This window comes from Oryctolagus cuniculus, chromosome 6 (genome assembly GCF_051225735.1).
Source record: "Oryctolagus cuniculus isolate XC-2025 breed Fujian yellow rabbit chromosome 6, ASM5122573v1, whole genome shotgun sequence".
Classification (NCBI taxonomy): domain Eukaryota; kingdom Metazoa; phylum Chordata; class Mammalia; order Lagomorpha; family Leporidae; genus Oryctolagus; species Oryctolagus cuniculus.
The window spans coordinates 90,169,311-90,194,650 of NC_142872.1; the positions used below are offsets into that span (position 1 = coordinate 90,169,311).

The following is a 25,340-nucleotide window of genomic DNA, read 5'->3' on the forward strand; positions in this document are numbered from 1 at the left end:
TCTTGCAGGTATCCTCCTTTTCCATGACATTTCAACGTCCCTTGCATTTTAAGCTCAAGATCTATGACCATCCTTCAAAATCCAAGTTTGTAATTGAAACACTTATGGCCCCTTCCCATAAGGGGATTGGCTATTTCCTTTTGTGTTTTCCAATCTACTTTTTACATTCATCTTACATTGTACCTATTATGGATGAAATGTTGGTGTCCCTCCCTCTGCCTCCTAAACCAAATTCTTATTTTAAAATCTCAACCCACAATGTGACAGTCTTAGAATGTGGGGCTTTTGGGAGGTAATCGGGTTATGAGGGTGGAGACGTCATGCATGGCACGTGTGTCCATATGACAGGCACCACAGTGAGTTTCCTTTGCACCATGTTGAGAACATAGCAAGAAATCACCAGTCCACAATTCAGAGGAGAGCCCTTACCAAAACCAAGTCATGCTGGCACCATGAACTGAACTTTCAGGCTCTAGCACTACCAAAAATTTCCATTGTTTATATGCCACCAGTCTATGGGGTTTTTGTTATAGCAGCCCAGACTAACTATGATAGCACCTATGAAATCTTATTTTGCTTGCCGGGTAAATGTCTATTTTTCTATAATAAAAAATAAAAAGCTATGAATTATTTAATATTTGAAGTCAATAGCCAGGTTTTATTCATTTTTGAATTCTTAGAATACATCAGCATGGTACGGGGTAATATTTGTCATTCCAAGTTTACAAGTAATAAATGAAAAAACAAAGCTATAAATAAAATATTATTGCACTATCAAAGTAGATTTCTTAAGATGTTTGTGCTTTATTATATAAAGGCTACTAATAGAGCAGAGCACAAAACTGTACTTATATTATACGTACAACTTTCTGTAACAAATGTACTTAGAATAACGCTTAGAAGAAAACATATAAATTGCTAAACTCTATTCATTAGAATGCTAAAATCAGAAGTGATTCAATCTTTCCTTCTTTCTCTTTACTTTTCCTACCAAATGTTCTATCTAATGTTCAAATTTATTTTATAACCATATGTGTACATATTTATTTTACTGCTAATGTGCTTCCTAAAAAGCAAGCAGTAGATGGTGACTCAAGTGCTCTTACCCATTGAGGAGACCAAGATAGAGTTCCTGGCTCCTGGTTATGACCTGGCTATTGTGGGAACTTAGGGAGTGAATCAGTGAATGGAAGTTCTCCATGTGTGTGTGTATGTGTATGCATGTGTGCATGTGCGTGTGTGTCTATGTATGTCTCTGTGTGTGCGTGAGGCTCTGCATTTCTTTTTTTTTTAACTTTTATTTAATGAATATAAATTTCCAAAGTACAGAATGTTGATTACAATGGCTTCCCCCCCATAACGTCCCTCCAACCCGCAACCCTCCCCTTTCCCACTCCCTCTCCCCTTCCATTCACATCAAGATTCATTTTCGATTCTCTTTATATACAGAAGATCAGTTTAGCATACATTAAGTAAAGATTTCAACAGTTTGCTCCCACACAGAAACATAAAGTGAAAAATACTGTTTGAGTACTAGTTATAGCATTAAATCTCAACGTACAGCACACTAAGGACAAAGATCCTACATGAGGAGTAAGTGCACAGTGACTCCTGTTGTTGACTTAACAAATTGACACTCTTGTTTATGGTCTCAGTAATCACCCTAGGCTCTTGTCATGAGCTGCCAAGGCTATGGAAGCCCCCTGAGTTCACTGACTCTGATAATTTTTAGACAAGGCCATGGTCAAAGTGGAAGTTCTCTCCTCCCTTCAGAGAAAGGTACCTCCTTCTTTGATGACCCGTTTTTTCCACTGGGATCTCACTCGTGGAGATCTTTCATTTAGGTTTTTTTTTTTTTTTTTTTTTTTTTTTTTTTTTTTTTTTTTTTTTTTTTTTCCCCAGAGTGTTTTGGCTTTCCATGCCTGGAATACTCTCATGGGATTTTCAGGTGGATCCGCATGCCTTAAGGGCTGATTCTGAGGCCAGAGAGCTGTTTAGGACATCTGCCATTCTATGGGTCTGCTGTGTATCTCACTTCCCATGTTGGATCATTCTCTCCCTTTTTTATTCTGTCAGCTAGTATTTACAGACACTATTCTTGTTTATGTGATCCCTTTGGTTCTTAGTCCTATAATTATAATCAATTGTGAACAGAAATTGATCACTGGGACTAGTGAGATGGCATTGGTACATGCCACCTTGATGGGATTGAATTGGAATCCCCTGGTATGTTTCTAACTCTACCATTTGAGGTAAGACAGCTTGAACACGTCCCGAATTGCACATCTCTTCCCTCTCTTATTCCCATGCTTATATTTAACAGTGATCACTTTTCAGTTAAGTTTCAGCACTTAAGAAGAATTGTGTATTGATTACAGTATTCAACCAAAAGTATTAAGTAGAACAAACAAAAAAAATACTAAAAGGGATTACATATTAAGTTGCTCATCAACAGTCAGGGTGAGGGCTGATCAAGTCACCGTTTCTCATAGTGTTCATATTACTTTAACAGGTTTCCTTTTTGGTGCTCAGTTAGTTGTCACCTATCAAGGAGAACAAGTGGTATTTGTCCCTTTGGGATCGGCTTATTTCACTCAGCATAATGTTTTCCAAATTCCTAACAGGGATCACTTTTCAGTTAAAATTTAAACACCTAAGAATAATTGTGTGTTAATTACAGAGTTCAACCAATGGTACTAGAACAAAAAAAAAGTACTAAAATGGATAAAGTAAAAAAAAAAAAAACTTTAAAAAATAAAATTGTTTGGATTTTTGTTCTGGAAGCTGAGAAGTCCTTGACAGATGCCAGCATCTAGTGAGTCTTCATATTGCTTAATAGCATGATGGAAAAGAAAGGGAGCACTGGGCACAGAGGAAGGTAGCACAACTACCCTTTTTTTTTTTTTATCAGGAACGCATTTCCAGAGTAATGAATCCATCCTGAGCTAAGAGCATTCATATATTTATGAGGGTGGTGCTCCACTGTTTAATACTCCACCTTCATTGGCAATGCAATTTACATGTAAACTTTAGAGGGGGCATTCAAGCCAGAGCATTCTATCTCTGTTCCTCAAAACTCATGTCCTTCTCACATATAAATCAATTCATTTCATCTCCATAGCCTCTGAAGTTTTAACTTATTCCAGTATCTACTCAAAAGTTTAAAGTTTCATCTAAATCATAGATGGGTGAGGTTCAGGGCATAATTAATCCTGAAGCACATTCCCTTCAACTATGGTCCTGAGAAATCTAAACAAGTTATCTATTTCCAAAATTCAATGATGGACAGGTCTGGCTTGTTCCCTAATCCCCAGGCCATTAGCAATTCAAGGACTAGGAAACATATGCATTATCTCGACTTTGGTGCCTAGCACATGAGAGTTGCTCACTTAATATATATTAAGTGGTATAAGTAATTATGAAGACTAACTTTGTGAGATACAGCAGGATAGATGGTGGCTAAAAAGTGGGTAAGAGATCTGGTATTTACTTGTTGTGGAAAAGAGAATGAAGGCTGGAAGAAGCTGGCTAGAGCTCAATTTGTGCTTTGTCTAATGATTTTTATGAACTGTCCTTAATTACAAATTAGGTTAGCATTAAATGCATGAACATTGTCAGCATATCTCAGTTTGAGTCCTTTCTCTGCAACTGTCTAATTGTGACTTTGGACCAGCTACCTGATGTCTTTCTCTGTTCCTCAGTTTCATTGACTATCACTTGGGAGTCTTACTAATAGACCTAACATATTACAAAATAAAAGCTTCCACAAAAGGGCTAGCATGGAATAAACATCTTCAAAGGTGATTTTTCAATTAACAGTATTTAAGGTGTATATTACTATCATCATTTTACATATGAAAAAGCCTAAAACTAAATTCATAGACTTGCAATATTTTACATTTATCTCCTTTGGCCAAGATGCATTCTCTAAATTTTACATTCTTCTTTTTTAAGATGTATTTATTTATTTGAAAGTCAGAGTTACAGAGAGACAGGGAGAGACAAAGATCTTCCATCAACTGGTTCACTCTAGATGGCTGCAACAACTAGGGCTGGGACACACTAAAGCCAGCACCCAGGAGCTTCATCAAGGTCTCCCCAATAAGATGCAGGGGCCCAAACACCTGGGCTGTTTTCTGTTGCTTTTCACAGAACATTAGCTGGATTGGAAGTGGAACAGTAGAGACCTGAACTGCTGCCCATTTTGGATGTGGCAACAGTGAAGGCTTTACCCACTATGCTACAACTCCTGCAATTAAATTTTGCATTCTTGTTGTTCAAATAATGATAGAGGAACTTATGGTAAAGTGAAAACAAATGGTAAAAATTCATCATATATTTATATGCTTTTCCATTTGAGTATTTCCTTAGACATTTGGTTATAATCCATGAGCATTAGATTTGAAATAATTGTTAGAAGTAATAAATATCATCTTCTTGCATCTTCTCGTTTTACAAATGAAGGACTCAGGCCTAGAGAAGGTAATAAATGCACCCAAGGTCAATTATCTTCTTACTAGCACTCTGAGAATTAAATTTCATCATTTGATTTTCAGTTCATGGCTTTGGGCCTCTAAAACAGGTTGCTACCCTCATAGTAAATAGTGTTCTTCCCCAACTATTTTGGAAGTATTATTTCAGCAATCCCTACACCCTGCCTGATATTTGGGGTAAACTAAAAAACTGTGGCCTTGTTTCATAGACATGCTGAGATAAAGAAATGGTAGTGGTTGAACAGTGTGGTAGCAGAACAAATCTACAAAGAAGTCTGAATAGAACATGGCTCGACAGTGTTCTCCTTCCTTAGTGTTTTATCTACTAAACTACTCTGCCTTATAAGAACAAATTCTATCTTCCCCAGAGGCTAAATAAGTCCCTAATGGTAAGTTAGTCACTTAGGAGGCACATTAACTCTTCAGGCCTCTGGGGTGTCATTACTTTAAAATAATCTGTTTCTAGGTCATTGGCTACAATGATGGAACTCTACTCTAAATGGTACCCTAGTGGCCCAAAAGATCTAATGCATCTTCCATTGTGCTCAACTTGATGCAAAGTTTAAGGATGTTCCTGACATCCGACCCCCTTCGTAGAACATTTAAACATGCATTAAGGGCTTCTGGCCAAGATTAGCACCACACTGAAGTGTCTGAGTTTATTTTGACTTCAGAGGTCTCATTTCTGCTTTCAGGGATTCCCCTTTCATTCCTTTTCTACCTCCCAGTTCATCAGGGACTCAGAGCCCTCATGCTGCCTCCATGCATTCATTTTGCTGTGTCCCCAAGACTTGAAGTCCTTAGTTAGGATTTGGTCTTCTTGAGCTCAGTCATCTCCTTCTCATGTGACAGAATATATTTCATTGATCAGTCGATCCTAGTATTCTTTTATTTTGGGACAAAATAACTTACATTATGATGTTAGTAGCTTATAGTGAATTTAGGTATTTTTTCCTTATATATACATTAAAACTAAGCATTTTATTTCATTAAACCAAGAAACACATTGACATAATACAAAATTCCATGAGTCCAAAAAAAATGTGAAATGTAAGTCTCCCTTCCTGATCTGATCCTACAATTCTGGTTCCCCTTCCATGGGGCAACTTCTCTTACTAATTATCTGGGAGTTTTTCCAGGGGAATCTGTGAATATAATCATATATATGTGTATGTATATGTGTATGCATTTGTGTTTCACAAATTCTAACCTCTTAGACACAGTGTTCTAAACTTGTTTTTTCACATAAAAAATGGAAGTTGCTGATCATCCTAATTCAACATATGCAAAATAGCAACATTCTATTTAACTGATAAATCGCTTTTCATAGTATGAATGTACCATGGTTTATGTACCTCATTCCCTACTGATGAACATTTAGGAGTTTTTCTGTCTGATGTTTTCTTTTTACAAACAATGCTACATTATTTTTTAAATAATATTTTATACATCTATGTGAGTATATTTGTATAATAAATTCCAAGAACAGAATTGCTGACTCAAAGACATACACATTAATATTGATAGATGGAATTAAATGGTTATCCAGAAAGTATGCAATAACATATGTTCTCTCCACCATATATTATACTATCATGTTTCGATGATAATACATTTAACAGGTAAATATGGTTTAACAATGAAGAGGTTCCTAGAGCTGACTCATAGAGCCAAGACTCACAATTATGGCTATCTGTCTACCAATACAGTGCCATTTTTCTCCTGTAGGCCTAGTTACGGAGACAAATATGGGTCACATATCTTCTATGCAAGCATGCAGACCCCTATAGCTTTGAGAAAACTGCTTCATGTGGCCTGAGAAGTCAGAATTGAAAGGGGGAGGAAGATGAAGCACCCTAAGCACAGGTATAAAAGAGAAACCAACCATGGAAGAAAACAGGAAGAGGGGAGAAATAAATGGTGTGGCTCACATCCAATGGGACACTGCTCCAGGAAAGGCTGGTGAGGAGATGTAACAGCAGTCACCCCAAGATGGAACTCTGACTCGACTCTACCCTAATCTTCGTTCTACTGCACCAGTCTCTCGTGCTCCACAGTCTAATTTTCACAATTACTCATTTACAAGCTTCACTTTAGAAACTCTTAGACATTTTAATCTACATATTCAGCTGGTATGAGTGAGGATTGTAGCTTTTTACAAATTGTTTCCTCCTTCCTTGTTTCCTTCCTTCCTTCTCACCTTCTCTCCCTCCCTCACTCCTTCCTTCCTATCTATTCACACACACATACACACACACACACACACGATTTTACGTTATTTAATTGTTTCATTTGAATCAATGAAGCTAGTAGTAATTTAAAAAATAGCCTCAAAGCTTCTTCTTCCCTTAAAAAGAAAAAAAAATAATAGGAGAAATGGATCTTATTCAGAAAGAAGAAAGAGAAAAATACCCAACCGTATATAATAGTCTTTAAAGACTCGTAAACCACCGTACCACCCAAGATGTTAACAAGCTGGCATGTTTTGAGCATCAAAGATAGAAAGGAAACTGTGTTTACATGTTTGGCACAAAAACTAATGAGGAAAGTCAATTGGCCCTTTGTCTTGAGGGCCTGAAGCGCTGAGCTCTAATGTTTGGTTTCTTCGTTGGCACTTGTTCAAGTAATCACTCGTGGCCTGACAAAGCCGCACTTGTGTTTTATTAGTGGCCATGCTGAACTCTCCCGCTTGGGCTGTGTTGTCTCTCAATAGAGGGCTGCAGCAGAGGGCACACTTATTTGAAAACACTAAATCAGAGCATGATGATCTTTGCTCAACCAGAGCAACCCAAAGAACAACACAAAAATGTAGAGTCCTGTTCCTTTTGATGAGGCGTGTTGGGGCTGAGAACAGGGGAAAGGTAGAACGGGTGCCTGTGGCTGAGTGGTATGGAAACGACAATGACAAAATGGAGTTTACAAAATAAATCCTTTCCTCTTCTAATCACGGGTGCTCCATTAACATTTGACCCTGCCATATGTATCGCATGGCACAAGCCACTGGGGCCTGGACTCAGCCTGTAGTTGGCAGGAAATGTCAGGATGACCCCAGAAGTTTTTTTCTTTCTGGATTTCTAAGGTGCCACAAAAGAATAATCATGTCACTCTGAAAGGAAGCTGACTTTGTCTCTGCACATATAGTTCAGTAGGAAAAAAAACTTACAAAGTAGGTCAAAGTGAAGTGTTTGTTACTTTTCACATTAGGTTGATTTTTTATCCTTCTTCCTGCTTCCCTCGCATCTTCTTTTATTAATTTCTTTTGCTTCCATTTAGAGAAAGAAATGCTTTGGACCATTCTGGAATTTTTATCTGCACAACTGAACAAGTATTCAAACATTTGCGAATTTCAAAGTTCTAAACCAGAAATGAGGACTCCAAAATCTGGTGGCAAACAACATTTTAAGTGACAGTTTTGGCAGTTTTACCTACAGATCCAGTAAAAATAAAACCTAGAACAGTTTGTTCTTAAACTATTTCTAGTACCAGTTCTGTGAAGAAAGTACTGAACTACACATAATTAAATTTATTTTTTTTAAGTGACTGAAATTTTACACGTTCAAAATGAGAATTTGGGATAGGTTAAGATACGTCCTTGCCTTTGCCAAATCCTTGAAGTTCTCTCTGGCTCTCTGCCTCGCATCAGATCTTTTTATGAAGGGTGTAAGTGTGCATTCCATGTATTCACTGCCTCAGAATAAGTCTGAGTGGTGCCTATGCTGAGAAAATGAGAAAATGCTAACAGACTTATTACTCAGTAAATCTAACGATGAGAAGCTGGAAGTTTAGGATATACTGAACCTATCTGACTATACTCAATTTATTGACTCACATGCACAATACACAGAATTTCCTTTCCACTTACCACTTTTTTGTTTTAGTTTTTTTTTAAAGGAAAAGATGCTGATCACAAAAAAGCTTTAGTTTTACAACTTTAGCATATTTTATATAAGCCTTGCAAACTTTCATTGTTCTTACAGAACAGAAAATATTAATTTTACATGTGCATAAAGTCATTCCAAAATCCTATTCTTGTTAATGATATTTACTTTTGTGTAATGACCATGGTATGCCAGAAGCACAGATGACCTATTGGTGGTGGTAGAATAAGTAAACATGTGGATGCTTTCTAGAAAAAAGGCAATTCTATAAAAAATTTGTTGTTTTGTTTGTTTGTTTGTCTTTCAAAAGCTCTGGCTTTGAAATCCACCTAAGGTGATAAGTCAAGTCCCATATACAAAGTGCACAGCCCTAGCTGTCCAGGAAGCCAATACGTGTAAATAGGATTGGCTTTTTATAAATAAGCCTTCAGATCCAGGGAGATGTCCTGTGAAGAGCTAAGTCCCTGCCACCCTCTGCCATCCCATCTCTCCCTCCCATCTGCCTGTGCCTTCCGCCCGCAGAGGCACCCAATATTGTTTCTTGCCGCAGGCTCCTGCTGAAAATGTCGGACATCTCAGCTCACATGCCCAGCTCAGACTGCTGTGGGGTGGGGGTGGGGATGGAGAAGAGGCACTCTGCGGCCATCAGCTATTTCTCTACGGAGGAGCTGTCCACAGCTTGGAGCAGGATAGATGTGCTTCTGCCGCAGAGTGGCAGCTTCCTCCATCCATACCCTACCCCAATCTCGGGATGCCAGCTTCCCTGTGCAGAGCAGGGTGAGGGTCTTAAGGGTATCTTGACCCCTGCTCCCTATTCTCACCTTCAGGGGAATGATTCACTTAGAATCTATCAAAGTGAAACTTAAAAGCTAACCACCATTATGTTCTTTTAAGGGAAAATTTTTTTCCCTATTGTAAAAATATATGCCCGGCCTATATAAATCTTTTGCAATTTTAATTCTCACAGAATAAATAAATTTATTTGCAACCTAGTGTGATATAAATGTGCTTATGCACATATATTAATACATTCTAAATGTACCATAACGTGCATTTAGAATATTTATATCATATGTTCATAACTAGCATTATACATATATATGTGATATTATAATTGAAGGTTTTGTGTAAACACATTGGGCTTCAGAATTAGTTTGGTGACCAAATAAATCTTATATATTTAAGGCTTTTAAGTCATAAAGGGACTTCACTCACCAAATGCAGAAGCAAGATCAAAGTCAACCAAATAGAATAATGACAATAATATACTAAGCCATGTGAATTTCACAGTGCAGACCTTATCTCATAGAATGAAGACTATAGACTTTAGTGTTCTTCCACTGGCATCACCATTATAATACCCGTGTAAGGATATCCCTGGGATGATAAAATTTAAAGTTGAAATATTAGAATAGTTAGAGAATAGCAATGGATTTAAACAGTGATCCAGGTGAGAATGTATTTCCTTGTGCAGGAAACTATAGAGCTAGAGGAAGTAGGGATAAGCAATAGGAGAAACAAAGGGAAGGAATGCTGTGGAATTTCCATCTAGGTGTGGAGCATTTTCAGAAAATTATTCATATTACAAAATTCAGGTTGTTTAGAGCCAAGCATGGGATTTAAGTATAATAAAAACTGACTAAACGTGGTAATGAAAGAGAAAACATTTTATTATCTCTTCCAAAATTTAACAGTGGCATGAAGAATTATCTTATTCAAATAACTTTTTTGTGTTGAGTGTTAAATCACAATTATAACAGAATGAAACCAGAAACTGCTGATGTATACAATCAACAAACAGTAGACTGTGAACATCAAAGACTTCTGGGAACCTGACAAAACAGTTGTGCAGTCTGTCTTCTTTGAGGACCAGTGCTTGCTTGCTTCTACACCATGTAATGATGCCAAAGATAAACAAACAATTCAAATTATTAAGTGCTATTTAAACAGAGATTGAAAATGTTGTTTGCATCATTTTTTTCAGATTTGATTTGTGAATTAATTTATAAAATGTTTTATCAGCAATATAATGACATTCAATGAATTGCATTCAACACTTCTCAGAACACTATTCAAAAATATCTGTCATTTAATTTGCAAAAAAAATCTTAAAAGTAAAATTGGCATTACTCTGGCTATGAAGTAATAGAGTATCATAATCAAATAAGGGGACCCCTTGACACTGATATTCTATGTAAGCCACAGGCTATTTCATCATGAGGAATCATTCAGCTTAAGAAATTGTTCTACAGAGTGCAAATTTTCATGTAACCACGGTTGTTTAAAAATAGTTGCAAAAGTAGTAAATTACCTTCTTGTAAAAAGTTAGAAATAATATGTCCCTAATAGCTAGATATGACGTATTTATGAACTGTCAGTTTTCTCAATAGAAATTCAGAAACTATTACCAGAGATTTTCATTAAAATTTAAAGTCTATAAATAGCAAATAACAATATATTTTATAGAGAAGTGATAAAAATATTGTAATTTCTTTTTGATGAATTCTGCCTAAAGTCATCTTTATTATTTTATTATGATACTGAAATACTAGCAATAAATTTCTTTCCATTGTATCTATCCTGTTATATTGCTTCCAACAATTTTTTGAACTAGTACATTCCTCAAGTTAAATTTTTCTAGCACAGGAGGCTATTTTAATAATTATTTATGCTTTTACCGTCTATACCTTATTTTTAAATTAAAGAATATACTGTTCTGGATGTCATAATTTCTTTATGTATATTAATTTTTTTCTCACACCAAAGGGTTTGATTGGTAGACTGAACATAAAGCAAAATAGCTGTTTGGCAAATGGCTTGAGACTTTTGCTACTTTGGTGTTTTAAACAAAAGCAAGCAGCCATTCCATCTAGCTAACTCCTATGAAAACATAAATATTTCTAAAATTCTTCCAAGATATCATTCCACGATCCTGTTTAGAGTTCTTAGAAGCTGAAAATAAGGCTTTAATATTGTTGAATCCTTCCTTTAAGAACTGGTGTGTTAATATAGATCTTGATGTCCTGATGCTGTTATCTCTTCATGGAACAATTTTTGACCTTCAGAATTATTCATAAGCCTGAAACATAACCCTATGTTTTAAGCATGTCTTTGAAGTCTTTGACTAGATTCAATGTTTACAAGGAATCTCTCTGCATGAATTGGGTCATGTTGCTACCATTCAGTGTTCTCAAACCAAAGCTGATATAATCATACACATATATGATTCATCTTAGCCCTTTAGGGCCAAAGAAGAATTTGATTCAGCCATTTAGAAATGGCTAAATATAATAGTAATTTAGCTTATTTTTTCTAGGTTGATTTCCCCCCAAGTATTTAATATAATGCATCTTGGAAGACCATAAGGCCCTTGCTAAAAATCCACGAGATTGTTTGGGCATTTCAGCCATTTACATAGAAGACAGATTTTCCTGTCTCTAATTTTCAGCATTTCCAAGGGTTCTACTAGGTGGTGAGATCATGCAAATGGACCAAAGCTCCAAGCCAGGTCTCTGCAGAGAGAATCTGAGTCCTGCAAGTTCGATTAAGCTAGCTAATTTTCAGTCAAACAAGCTAATTTCCAGACAGATTCTTCTGATGTTTTCCCTCTGTTTGTAATTTGCATCATTAAATAGCTCGGTGTTTCAAAGCAGCCACAGCACTAAGGTCATGGGGCTTTGTGTTAAATAGCAGCCACCTCGATTTTTTTGTGAGGAAGGAACAGAGAGCAGCTGATCCTGCTGCAGCATGGTTTTCTTTTTTTCTTAGTGGGAAGAGGCTCTTGTGGATCACAGAAATGCGCTTTGGTTCGGAGGACAGCTTTGTGCTCCAAAAAGCAGCCCAGGATCACAGGTGGCCTTGATTATCAAGATTTTTTTTTAATGGTATCCCCCTCCTTTTCCTAGAACAGCAGGACATTTTCCTGACATGAATATCACATTTTAAGTGGCACAAGATTTAAAAATCTTAAAGAGATATCCAAAACTCAAGTTAAAAAAAAAAAAAAAGAAAGCTCCCATTGAACTTCAAAGGGGAAAATATGTTCACAAACATTACTGGTGCTACAAAAGGTTTATACTGGTAGAAATGTAGACTTGTGGCCTCCCACTGCCAATTTTTCCTAGAACATTTTGAAAGGACTGCTTCTAAAACACCATGCCTAATACAGAGAAAGCAGGAGAACCCCTCTTCCCTCTTACATAGATCTCTCCAGAATAAAATCATCACTCTTTGTCTTGCTGGTCACAGGAATATGTATTTTGGCTCACTGGCACCCTGGAGCACCGTTTCTACCCTACAAGCTGACCTTGGTGCTAGTATTAAAAAATCTTCAATCATATAACTCCAAGCCATTCATATTAATGTGTCTGAGTCAGACTATCCTTTCTATTCTGCAGGGGGAAAAAGACCATAAAATGCTCTCTGAATCTATAAGGCCAATCCCATTGGCACAGATAGGAATTTTGCTCTCAAGTGACAACACTCCTATCCTGAAACACGACCTAATGACTGCAAAGAGTTTCTTTGGAAACGCCATGTTTTGTCATTGAATCTTCCTTACTATATCACACATTCCCGATCCTTCTATAGTTAAAAATGGCTCAGAAGAGAAAACTGTCATCCTTAACAAAGAAACGCAATAGATGTTTGTCATGGAGAAAGGCCCAATTCAATTTGCAGCATCTCTCAATTTCTGTTTTGACTGGAGTTGTTTTCAGCACATTTTCTGCCTGTTACCAAAAGTTAGAAAGTATATTTTAAGAAATGCTACCATTTTTGATAATTACTGAGAACAATAAGCTTAGGGATTTATTTCCATGAAAATGTAGATCTCAGAATTCAGAAGCACACAATGTAGAAAACTTCAACATATTTTAGGATGCCACTAAAACTTAGGAAATAAGTGCTTGCAAGAAATTGTCTAGGTCTTTCACTGGCATTAGTTCTTACTGTGACCAGGTAAATTTAAAGATTAGAAAATATTCCACTCCTGGAAGGAGTTTTTTTTTTTTTTTTTTTTTTTTTTTTTTTTTTTTTTTTAATTCTAGTTCAGTAATACCAATCCCTTTATAAAAAGGAATTCTGGTCCCTCTGAGATCTCTCAGTAATTGTTTTCTGTTTTGAATATAAGTCCTATCTCTTTACATCATTCTCCCAGCAGAGCATGAGCAGTTGAAGGTGGGGATTTATTCAAATAGCACTGTGCACAGTGTCTGGCACATTGCATGAAATGAAAATGTGCTTTATTTTTCTTTTCAGAACTGTGTCATGGTATCTCATTAAAAGGTTTTAGTTATTTTGGAAAGCCATTTTGTTGAGGGAAAGGCAATATACCATTAAAGGTCTTTCAATGAGGACAAAATGCCAAGAAGATCCACTAGGATGGCAAGTTGGAAGAAATAACAGAAACTCAAATAATTACTAGTGGCAATGTAACAAACACTCAGATTAAAAGAGGTCTATTGATTTCAGTGGATGGATTCTTACATATCTTTGCTGTTCATCCTACTCTGAGAATGTTGGGGGAGGAGGAGCAGGTTTAGTTATCTATCTTTGTTTGCCTAGTTAGCTCCCACAAAAGAACATGAAAATACTTCAATAAAATAAATGATGCAAAAAACTTTCTTGGAGTGCACACCAGTGTGTGCAAACACAGCATACTTAATTAGTATTATATTCTTTCTTTTAAAAGACACCAAGATTTGAGATATGATAATTAGCTTATAATAACTTACAGCTGCTAAACTTCTCAAGCAACCATGATTGCTACTGGTTCTCAGGGCAGTCCACAAGTGACTGCTTCTCAAAGCAGAGCATAATGCATATACAGGTAGGTCACAGAATAGCAAAACTAGCCCTAGAAAAAATATTTTCATATTCCTCCCTGGAACAGAGAGTCACATCTATGATTTAAATTCATGTGACTAAAATCATAACAAACAAAAAGCTACATTAACTGGATCATAAAATTGCTTGTAGGTATAATGGATGTGTTACTAAAGTCATTTTATTTATCCATTGAAGTTGGGGTAAAGAGAATCATCAAGCTTTCAATTTTACTTGAGAAAACTAGTTAGTCTTCAAAAAGCAATTTTTTTGGCCCCCACTCTATCAGGCTGCACAGAATTTTCAAAGCAGCACAATGTTGTAAAAAATGCCCTTTTAATCAGATTACCCTTGGCGAACGTCCCAAACTCAGGCTGAAGTGCAGTGCTTGTGGTTTCTCAACAGCTTACACTAAGCCTGCACCATGGAAATAATCTACTTTTAAAACCCAGGAAACAAATCGACTGCACTAAGGACATAAGTCGCTGTCATTAGGGAGTGATTAGGCTAAACATTTTTATACACTCTACTAGCCCACTTTCAAATTATATATCTCAGGCCGATAGGAAGAGAGGTACTTCAGGTGAGTATTCGGAACTACCATGTGGAAAAGTTAATAAATTCAAATGAGTAGAATGGTAAGAAGAAGTAGTAAAGAGCTCATATTTCAACTTTAACCTGTTAAAAAACAAAAGTCAGAATTTTCAGGAACAAAAAATGGAGTGTGTTGCATAACACACACATATACACATACACATTCACACACACACACTCAGAATATATTTTTCTTTTTGGTATAGTAATTTTTCAAAGATTAACATAGGTGAAGATGCTTCCTGTGTCACATACTTTGTACAGGAAATATTGTGGGGATGAAGGATAAGAAATTGTGTTTGTACCTTATTGTTATAGGTCACATCATTCATCTTTGTTAACAGGGTGGTTAGTTTGGGGACTTAGTTTCTCAGCATCATGGTATATTGTGTGATACAATAGGAAGCTACAACACGGTCCAAGTACAACCACTCGTCTTATAAACTATCCTCTGCTCCCAGTGCTCCAGTAAAACATCCTGGCAATAGAAAGCTTACAATCTGCAGTATTAGCTGCTATTGTATCTTTTAAAATGTTTAAACTCATTCAGAAAAACCTTAGTATTGAATTTCTTGGTTTTTATAACCATTTCAGGAGAGGGCGGTAGTGTTTTGGTTAGTTGGTTGTTTTTATTTTTAATTTCTTTTTGAGAAATAGAAGTGAAAAATATCAATGTGATAAAAAAAATATAGGAAACATTCATTCCTTTGAGAAGAAGCAGAATATGTGCTTTCACCTAGTAGATATTGGAGTTTTATTATTTTTTTTTCTCATGGAATGAAAAAAGATTAGATTTAAGATTGGGCTATTCCACTGCCCCAAAGCTCTGACTCGAGCAATGTTTGGTTTCTACTTTGGACATTCTGCTGATAGTTTCATTTCTAATTTATGAAACATTCCATTAATGCTCAATCTGTCAGCTCTTTTTTGACAACAATGGAGACTGACTAAAGATTAATATTTATTAAATATGCTACAGTTTAGAAGTTTTTGAATGCTCTTTTTTGTACTCCCCAATTCACCTAATTCCAAATACACCATACCCTTTCTGATTTTCCCAGGAAGCAAGTAGAAAACACAGCAAGGCAATTTTTAAACACCAAACTGTTCATTATTGGATCTCAGAGCAACAGACAGAAAAAAAAAAAATCAAAATACAGCTGTCCTGAAGGAGAATTGTTAGCATTCACATTAAAAGCATTTCCTATCCCATGTATTTCAAGCATACATTTTTTTGTATGTTCTTCCTCTTCATCCTCTAGTCACCCCCCTCCACTTTTTCAATCTTATGAATAATTCATGATCTGATAAATATGCAATTTCAAAAAGTGCAGACAAGGCAGCACTGCATTAAAAAAAAAAAAGAACAAGAAGAAGAAGAAGAAGAAGGAAGGAAAGAGCATGCATTTTTTACACACAAGTCCTACGTTGCACTTTACGGATGACAGATTTTCTCGTATTCAAGCTCTGATTGTGTACATGCTATGAGTGTGACTGCATTTCTAGTCAGGTACCTTGCTAGACACGTTATGAATTGTTTGAAGAAGACTGCACTGCACAAAGCAATAAACATTTAAAGGGATGAAGTTAGCCCATGGTTTAGAGCTCGGTGCTTTATCATTGGAATCTTTGAATAAATAATCTAAATTTTTACTTTTTCAAGTTAGAAGATCAGAGATGTGCAGATCTTGAATATAAGATAATTCTTTCGTGACAACACCATAAAGTTCTCAAGCTACTAAGGTTTCTTCTAAGCAAGAATCATTTATTTGACATCATGAGAACGTTCTTCAGAGGCCAATTCATAAGATCAGCCGTAAACTGTTCTGCCTGAGCTTTCAAACAGGTAAAACCACCCACCTCACAGCCGGTATATAGAGCAGAGCAGAGGACCTCCATTTTGTGGGCTAATTGCTTGATTACCAGGCTGAAACAAAATGGAGGCGAGACCTTTTCAAAGCAGCTCAGAGCTGATATATCAGGAGGAGATAGGAAGAGTATTAAAAGGGTAAAATGATTCCATGGAGAACCTTAGGCATTTAATTAGATAAATAGTAAAGGTAAAGTAATAAATACAGATTACACTGAATTTGTATAGTAAGAATAGAGATAACAGGAATAAAGCACTCATTGAAAGAGAACTATTCTTGTTTAATAATAGTTGAGTTTAAAAAAAAAAAAGAAAGAAAGAAACCTGATTTCAGTCTGAAATGTAACCTTTCAAATGAACATTTAAATTGGAAAACACCATGGGTAAGAAATAGACCACAGCATTTAATCTGGACTGGCTAGTTGGAAGCCTATATTTACTGTACTATAATTTCAAATTTAATTAAGTCACACTGCTGATGCCAGTAGCATCAACACAGTAAAGATGATTAACTGCATGCGTAAATGAAATATAAACAGCCCTAAAAGTAACATTAATGCAGACCCTTGCACACAGAAAGGGTATGATCGATTTAAGTGTAAGCGCCTACCTGCATCTTTGAGACACATGCCAGAATTGGGCTGAGGGTCCTGCATTTGAATGTAATCACTGTACCAAAAATATAACCTTTTACGGGTCATTATTTTTCTAAGACATGTGTCCAACCTCCCTGTTTCCTCTCCTCCCCATACCTCAACCCCCAACATGATTTGTTATCTTATAGAAGACTTTTCACACGATTTGCATTGTCATCTTATGGATTGGCTACCAGTACACAAACATGAGCTGACACACTGCCATGGTGGGACTGGGCTGTCACAACAAGGCAGCTGGACTGTTATATATTCACTTTGCTCCCATTGTCCTTCCATTCACAGCAGCGGTGGGACAAAGGGCCTGACAGAGCTAACCACGGATTGTCACCTTGATTTGTCCAGTCCAGCAGATATGCAGAGATGAATTATATTTTCCTGCTTATGAACACAACACAGAAGCAAATACACTTGCAAACAGCATTTTCCAAAACATATTATCTCAGAAACATCAAGCTTCTTCACAGATACTACATGCTGCCTTGCTCAATAGGTGAGGAAAAGCAGAAGAAACCAACAGATCAGTGAAGACACAAAAAGAATCTCTTCCAATAGCACATATTTTCATATTACCTGATATTCTTGACATTAGAAACTAAACCCTGGCTAAGAGATAGGTAATTTATATTTTGCTTGCCTTTATTTTCTATGAACTCTATCGCAATGCTTCTAAATGCACACTTCCATCATCTATTTTTGAAAAGAATATGCTATGTGAAATCTAGTAAATACACATAAAAATATTGTTCTTTTAAGAAAAACTCACCTAATTTCAAATATATTTTTTAAATTGATAAAATATATCACTTCACCAATGTCTGTTAAAACTCAAGAAACTCAAATCTTGCCTTATTTAAATTTTACCAAATGTTAAAGCTCTAAGCCTGAAAGCACCCAAAATAGTTGGCTGCTAATAAGAAAATTCATTGGAAAAAAATTTTTTAATGTCACTTGTTTAATTTACTCCTTTATTGACAAGGTGTTTATATGTCTTTGTGATCCAGGCAGTTTTAATATCCACACATGCAAAAATAAAGCAGCCTAGGCTTGGAGATTTTATGAAAAGATGTCATCAAAACCTGAGAAAAGGGCAAAACTGTTTTCTACCAGCTTTGTAAGTGAAGGTAAAAGAACTTTCCTCCTTATAGCAAAGAAAAAATAAATCCCAAACCGATAAAAATCATTTCCCTCTCTCTCTCTTTCTCTCTCTCTCCACACACACACACACACACACACACACACATTTGCCATTTTTTTTCCCATTTTTATAGACAATGGTGCATGCTTGCTGATCTTTCAAAAGACACAGCTTTATGCTTAAGAACACTTCGAGCATCCTAATGTCACCTGCAGTTGGTTTTAACACTATCTGAATAAGTACATGCAGAATGCTTATCTCTGAAGAAAAGCCTCAAGAAGCACTCCATTTTTTTTTTTTTAAATTATAAGACAGGGCTAATCTGAAAATGCTGCATTTAAAAATCAAAATATCACATTTTGTATCTGAGCATATATTTAAAACAACTATGCTAAAATGCATTTCATTCCAAAGATCTATTCATTTTGAATTTTAAATTGTACCATTCTATTGTCTTCTGCTTAATACATATGGATTCTGTTCACAAAGCAACACTTGGTACCTAATGTGTTTAATGCTGACTAGCACAAACCAACACGATACATGTAGCTATAGACAACGTGTGCAAAAAGAACATAAAATCCTAACCCATACCAGAAATGCAAATATTACTTGATCAAAGGGCTGCACTTGCACAGTGAAGGATTCGGTCAAAATAAAACCTTTCCTTTAGGAGAAAGTATAAGAAAATCTGGCATAATTTGTTTCCAATGTATTTAGGAAAAAGTAAATGTACTGAAAAGGTGTTATTTATTACTATCCAAGGAAAATTGTAGAGATGTGACTTTGCTTGGAATTCCACGCAGCCAGCCGTAAGAACTGTGCGACTGTTCACCTGACTGCAGCAGAATCGTGGCTTGATGGTGACAGAGGGTGACAGAAAGGGAACATTGGAAGTGCTATTATGCAGTTCACAAGGGAAGATTCCAGCACATTTCAGCTTTATCTAGTTACACTAGGTAGTTGTTTAATGCGCTGTTTTGTTCTTTGACTAGTTGTGCACAGCTTCCAGTACTGAGATTCCACTGGTCCTCTGTGACCATCATTCCTAGCACCCTGTGCTTGAAGATTTCATGTTTTTTGACAGATTTTCAAGTTGCTTTGGCATTTCAATCTGCTTTATGGTTGTAAATAAAATTCACACATTAGTGCCTTCGTGCACATGGTCCTCTTTGAAAAAGACGTAATCCTACTTTATCCTTTTATTTTAATCATAAGTTCTGAGAACATAATTCAGAGCTCTAAGGTTTTCTTCCAATGCACAGTAGACATACATTGCACAGTGTGGGCTTGTGTGAAAAATGTGATCTCAGGGACTAACATACTTTCCTCAAAGTCTGTCATTTGTGCTTTTCAAGTATAGCATGTGCATTTTTTTTCTTTAAAATTGAGGGTGCCCTATGAAACATGATTCCAGAACTGGGGGATGCTTGCAATTATCTTGTAAGAAGTATAAGTTAAGGATCTACATTAAAGGTGGGAGAGCATTCTGTAGTCATTAAAAAAAGAAAAATATTTCAAAATTCAACGGTTCAAAATAAACATATAGAAACCATTATTATCCTTAAAAACAATAATCATGTCTATGAAAAATGTAATGTCTTAAGGCATTTCCTAGAAAACAGAAAATATTTGTAAACTTAAGATTTTGTTCCAGAAAATAATCTTAATTGTTCATCTCCTTTCCTCAGTACACACTCATCCCTTCTCTCAGAAGGTTCTTTTGAAACATAGATTAGAAACTGGGGGATGGGAGAAGGCATCAAATCACTGTTCAGCACTGCCCTAAACTTTCATTACATTTAAGAGCAGGGCAAGCCACATAGCTCTGCTCCCTGATATATTGTTGAGTAGGGCTTCTGTGGTTCTATTTTCCACGTAAGGTCAGGACTGCTGACATGGGATTAATCAGCTACTCCTCCTAAACCATGAATCAGAACAATTGCTGTCAATTTCATATAGTACAACTGCCTGGAAATAGAGGAATTGGAAAGAGAGAACATATCAGGAATATAGAAAAGAAAATGTTGGTGGAGCATTGGCTACTTGAGATTTGGTACAATCACCATATTAAAATGAGGAAATATATGCTCAATCAAAGGCTTTTGGACTGTCCGTCCTCCACCTTCTTTCCCCCCTTGGAGATCTTGCTCTTATATGAATACTTAAAAAAATAAACAACTTTCACACTCATTTACTTCCTTTTGGTAGGTACCATTTATGTTCAAGTCTACATTTAAACATGTCTATTGACCCAAGGTTAAATTCAAGGAAGGTTGGGCAATATGCCTGCAGCTCTTCTGCATACATATTATAGAGCCAACATTGTATTTAACCTCTCCATGAATGTTTGCATTACAGAATTGGAAAATACTGGGTGCAAATGTCTACAGAAAGAGAAACTGAAATCCTTCACTATTAAAGAGGAGTGTGACAAGCTGTTTTTTTTTTTTTTAATAAAAAATACTGTTACATTAAAATGGCCCTTCTGCTAAATGAGATTCTATTACTAATGATGTTAGGAAAATGGACACCTTTTGATCACAGGTTTGGAAAAACAGCTATCTCTAGCTTTTTAAATGATATTCAGATGAAACTAAAAGGTATTTTTTTTTCCTTGGGAATAAAGTGTCATCTGCAAAAGCTATTTCTATTTGTTAGCATTGCAATTGGATATTTTCAGAAAGGCAAATGTTAAGACTACATGATTAATATATGATCAGATATATATGATTAATAAATTTGCCATGAAAATGAAATCATATTGAATTAGGGAATATGAAAATACAGGACATTTTTTAAAATGAAAACTTGTTTTGAATTATTAAATTTAGAATTCACTAGCAATATTTTTCCCAATTTTCAGAGTGTTGCAGAAAAGAGTCCTTCCATGATTAAAAGACCCTGGCTGCTTTTATGTTGATAATTTTTTAAAGAATTTGCTATTCAAAATTTTAGCTATACAAATTATAAATATATTAATATGATAGTGTTTAAGTAATCCCTTATAAATATAATCACTTTCTTTGTACCTGAAATTTGCTTTTTGTACAACTGATTTAAAATAATAAATTTATTTTGATGCCTCATGATGTCACTACATTGTGTTCATAGCATATAATAAAAATGTAAAACATTGAAATTGATCATAAATTATATAAAAATTATAAACATGCATTACATTTTATATGGCCATGTTGTATTTTACCATAATCACAAACATAATGCAGAAACCTGAGTAATTAGAGATTGGCTATTGTTAAAACACAGTACAGAATTAGTACCTTTAAAGAAATGGGATTATTCCACAGGAAATACGGAATTTAGTAGGAAAACAACAGATATTTCTTTGGTATGCAACAGTAAGTACTCATACCACAAAAAAAATCCAGTTATCATTTTAAATACAATATTTTGTGTATCTACACTTAATTATCAAGAAGTTTAGAACACAGTAGGGAGAAACGGAAGTATCTGTAAGAATTTGTCCCATGAATTTCTTCTTCTCCTAAAGTATTTACCCTAAAGCTTGAAGACATTATTGGCAAAAAGGTGTAGCTATTGCAAACAAACACTTAAAATATTTTATTTATATAAATATTCACCCAATCAAACAGTGCAGGGATTGATATCTAAACTACCTTAATGCATTAATGGAAAAATACTTTTACTTGATTTTTTAAAATGCAAAATTGTGTGAACAAATATTGGTCATGCAAAAGTACTTAAAAGAACTGCTTTTGGAAATAGCAGGCTTAACTTTTATCCATTGAATAAAAGATTCATGCATTTTATAGTTGATGAAATATTTGATTATAAAAATAGTTTTATTGTGTAATTTAAAATGACTGGCAGCACTCTGACAATGATTTATATGATGTTTGAGAAAATTACTGCCAAGTTTTCAAATATTACAAAGCAGTATAAATAATTTGTAAAAACCTATTTAGAGTGATTTTAATCTTTTTTCTCTGTTATTAATGCGTTTTACATAAGTTAAAATATATAAAAATATTTCTGAAGAATTCCATATATGTATCTAAATATGATAAGTGTTTGTTTAATTTTCCAGGGTTTATTCTAATGTGGAGCATTTAGGGCTACTGTTATTTTCAAAGAAAACCCATAGTATTAATACTATTGCCCTCTTGCTTAAATCATAGGATTAAAAAAGTGATTTGTATATCAAATTGTATTCAAATTTTTTTAGGGAATGAGAATATTCTACGAAGAATATTCTGCATATACAAAATCAAATAAGATGCATTACAGTTTTTTAATGATTTGATAAAGATGATCAGTGACGAAACGACATGCCCTAAATCTCAGCAAAGTCAGAGTAACCAAACACACATAAAGAACAGATTTAAGGTTTAAAGCTATACCTGCGTACAATTTCTTCAAGACAAGCAAACTGCTGCAGACATACAGAGATGCTCACAAACAGTGGGGGAACGGGGGAGGTGAAAGGGGAGGGAAGAGAGGCCTTGATAACCTTTAGTAAGGCAACCGAATCATTGATGTGACTCCTACCTTTCTGCCCAGAATGATTTGCACTGAGAAAGGCTGGACACTGAGATCAAAGCCACACTCAGCCTCTGGACTCTTGCTAACTTCTCCTCAATTATAGATGACCTTTAGGCAAAGAATGAAAAAGAAATGTTTCCTTACCATTAAATGGAATAAAGTTAGTATTTTTAAATTGCTGAGTGCACCTGTACAGTGGAACTCCGGACAGTTTTTACTCACCTTTTTACCATGTCTCCACCAACATTGCATCTAATTTCTATACAACATTTGAGAAGAGTGTTTTATATTACTGTGTATACCTTTAAGCAGCATAATCAATATACTCTGAAAATACCATTTTAGTCTATGTGAAAGAGTCAAAAAAGTTTGTATGGTGATGCTTTATAAAACAGACATTTTTCCTGTAAAAATTAAATCAGTAAAAACCCTGAATTTTCTAATCAAGTCCACATTTTGTAGTTATAGATATAGTTAGCCCTATTCAAAACTACTTGTTTATCAAATATTTGGTTGATAATTTCAGAATTATAGGCTGTCACATACAATTTTAAAAGAAAAATTCTGCTGATGAAAAAACCTTTAGTATTTTTAATATCTCTGAAAAGGTTTTTGGTATTTCAAAAATTATCTTTAAATTGGCATAAATTTTTTAATTTGTAAAACAAACAAATTTTTGATTAAATACTCTAAAAATCCACACGAAAGAAACAGAAATATTTCAGGATAATAGGAGTGTTATTAAACAAGAATTCTTTAATATCAATAGATACTAAGTAACATTAAGCTAATAAAATTTTCCTCATATAGAAACTTACTCTAAGAAGATCCTACGTCACAAAATTATCTAGTAGATATTCAAACCATTGTTTAAATCTGTTATGAAAAATTTTTAAGATTTATCTCATTTAACACAAAGAAGTATTCATGCCTGCCTTGTCTTTTACCAGATGAATACACTTAGTTGCCACAATTTTTTTAGCTAAAAAAAAAACAAAAACATTTTTTGTGATTCTTTTTGAATTCATGTGTCAAATATGAGATCCATAGGAATAATGGGCATAAGAACATACAGGCATATAGGCATAAGGCATAGAAAAAGTAAGAACATAAATCATCTATAATACTAACAATCATAGACAAGTATTGAAAACATTTTTGAAAATTTCCTTCTAGTCTTTTTTTTTTCTCCTAGGATTTTGCATTTTACAAAAATTGTTGTTATAAATCACACAATTTGATACAATGCATGATTTTCTTGAACTATTTTATTAGGATTTTGCCATATCATAACAACTCCTCGTAAACAAAACTGTAAAGATGATATGATCACCTGTCATATAAACATGTTAGCTAAATGACTTTCCAAGAAAAAAAAAAGAATTTTGCTACTTGAGAGACACTATGGTGATATGGTAAGTAATGTTGTGAAGGTAATAATTGCTCTGGTTCTTTTTCTTTTTTTTTTTAACTTTAATAGTTTAGATTTGAAATTTTGTAGGCTATTTAGGACAAAAGATAAAAAAACACTCTTGAGTTTTTATGAAAATGTTTATTAGATAAATAACTCAGTTTTAACAACACGTCTTGCCAAAAGCTTGCGAAGCATTCCTCACTTGGGGCAGGTGAGAAGGGTTTGTAGGGAGAACAGCTAAGTTGTGCTGGAACTGAAGCCTACAGAAGGGAGACTGCAGATTTAAGGAGGTAACGCCACTTGCAGAGGCATCCATAAATGTGCAGCGTGACTACTCGCCAGGAAAAAGGCACAGAGCTGGGAATTCCGTGTTGGTTTCAAATACCTTTGTTGTTTTGGGTGCTGAGATGAAGGACTGATGCTCGTGTGTGTGATACATGTACATTCACCTTAAAATGTGGTATCAAAAATCAAAATTATGAGAACTGCTAATTGGAATAATGAGGAAAATGTGCAAAGAGGCATGTAAACGGATAGAATGCTTCAGAATGCTGCAGGTGACACAAAGATCTCTATCCAGTTTCTCACTACTAAAAAATTTCCCTGAAGAAATAAGATGTCCCATTTTATATCAGTAGGGCTTTGGAAGTGTTTAGGAACATCTTAATGAAAATCTGACAAAATGCCCAGCATGTATTAGATAGATATTTCTGACATATGGTCAAATGCTTTTTCCTCCTGTTTCACTAATCATTCTAATTGATGGGAATGACCTGATGCTAAAGATTGGGTGGAATACCTTGAAATTTATGTAATGATAAATTTCACAGACTGATTTTTAATTGAATCAAATTGTTATCTTGCTTAACACGAATCAACTGTTATTTTGCTTAACTGATGATATTATCTATGTTGAAGGATATATTTTAGGTGTGTGTGTGTTTGTA

At 35.1% G+C, this 25,340-nt stretch overlaps 1 long non-coding RNA gene across 1 annotated transcript in view; it reads right to left on the minus strand.

The window, feature by feature from the left end:
• The window catches only part of LOC149126228 (uncharacterized), a 139,746-nt gene extending 116,855 nt beyond the window's left edge, over window positions 1–22,891 (minus strand). Inside the window, exon 1 of the long non-coding RNA XR_016234935.1 lies at window positions 22,838–22,891. This is a non-coding gene — a long non-coding RNA (uncharacterized LOC149126228). The remainder of the gene's footprint in view (window positions 1–22,837) is intronic.
• Window positions 22,892–25,340: the final 2,449 nt, after the last annotated feature.